The sequence below is a fragment of the Nomascus leucogenys genome, chromosome 8 (assembly GCF_006542625.1).
Source record: "Nomascus leucogenys isolate Asia chromosome 8, Asia_NLE_v1, whole genome shotgun sequence".
In the NCBI taxonomy this organism is placed as follows: Eukaryota; Metazoa; Chordata; class Mammalia; order Primates; family Hylobatidae; genus Nomascus; species Nomascus leucogenys.
The window spans coordinates 51,941,558-51,943,402 of record NC_044388.1 but is presented as its reverse complement, the minus strand read 5'-3'; positions in this window follow the sequence as shown (position 1 = coordinate 51,943,402).

Sequence of the window (1,845 nt, the reverse complement as noted above, 5' to 3'; positions counted from 1 at the left end):
ATAATCAAAGCTTTGACCTTAAAAAACCATAACACTCAAAGCAGGCAGAAGCAAGGACATAAAAGATAAGGACAGACATCAGTGAAATGTAAAACAGCAAACCAATAGAGGAAAATCAATAAAACCACAAGCTGGTTCTTTGAAAAGATCAACAAAATTCATAAACCAGACTAATAAAGAGAGAAGACACAAATTAGCAACATCAGGAATAAAAGTGAAGATATTACAGATCCTACAGATATTAAATATATAATAAGTTACTAATTAAACAAATGTCATATATTTGACAACTTAAATGAAATGAACAAATTCCTTGAAGGTACAAACTACCAAAGTTCACTCAAGAAGAAATAACCTGAAAAATACTATATCTATTCAAGAAATTGAATTCATAGTTAAAACTTTTCCAGCAATAAAAACAAAAAAATCTCCGGGCCCAAACAGTTTCAATTAAAGGTCAGGTACTTGAAAATCACAACACCATAATAAGCAGTCACTACATACACAGGGTAACCCCTTTGGAGAAAAAAATCTCTTTAGCCCATTAACTAGCTGAACTATGTTACTGATTATATAAGAAAACAAAATCACTCTTCTTTAACCTCATTTTGAAAAGCTACTATCATTCCAATCTGGGATGCCAGGAATATACCTACTCTGGTGATGCCTTACAATAAATCCAGGACTCCTCTTGCCTATAGTCCTTTCAGAATCCAGAGGTGACTCAGAGCTTTGGTAGGCTGAGGCAAGAGGATCACTTAAGGCTGGGTGTCTGAGACCAGCCTGGGCAACATAGTGAGATCGCATCTCCACAAAAGTTTTGTTTGTTTGTTTGTTTTTTAATTAGCCAGTCTTGGTGATGTGCACCTGTAGTCATAGCTATTTGGGAAGCTGAGGCAGAAGGATTGCTTGAGCCCAAGAGTTCAAAGTTGCAATGAGCAGATCATATAACTTCTGTATGATTGTACAGGTTGGGCCATTGCATTTCAGTCTGGGTGACAGAATGAGACACTCTCACTTAAAAAAAGAAGAAGGAGAAGGAGAAGGAGAAGGAGGAGAAGGAAGCAGCCTAGATGGGGAAGGTGAACAAGTGTCCTTGGAGTTGCCAATAGGGGGGAATTTGCACTGATTTGGCAGCTGTTTCTAGTGGTCGTCATTAGTTCCCAGTGCATCTACGGGATTTGAGGAAACCAGTGCTAAGTAAGCATAGCAGCAAAATATAGAGTGTAGAAATCAGAGCCGGAAAAAGTAAGATGTGTATACCTTGTAATAGTGTCAGATAATTCATACAGGACTGTTTATTCATACAGCATAGTTTATTCTTTTAACAGTATCCACAGTATATCCCAATTAATGACTGGCTGCACATGTCAAGAAAGGAGAAACCACCCTATTCTGCAAGAGTGACATCATCTTTCCTCCGGTGTTGCCAGGGGTGCTCCCTAAACAAGCCTGTGCCTTCACATTAGTGCCCTCCCTGTCTGTGCATGACTCCACCTTGAATGTTGAACCTCCTGTGACACACAATGGAACTGCTGAATTGGCATTGCTTGGAAATGTTCCTGTTTGCACTAATTAAAAATACACTTAAATGAAAATTAGCTTCTGTAGGCCACCTGTTAGCTATAGAAGTCTGCATCATTATTTTCAGTGGGCAATTTCTAATTAAAGGATCATTGCCTGAAAGACCTTTGTACATGCAATTACCAGCAACAAAGGGAAGCTCAGTAAGGAGTGTGCAGCAGTACCCAGGACTTGACCAGGGAGGGCACAATGTGAGCACTCAGGCTAGCAAAGCCACTGAGGAACAGGCTACTATTCATTTAGAATGGCTCTTCTCAGACC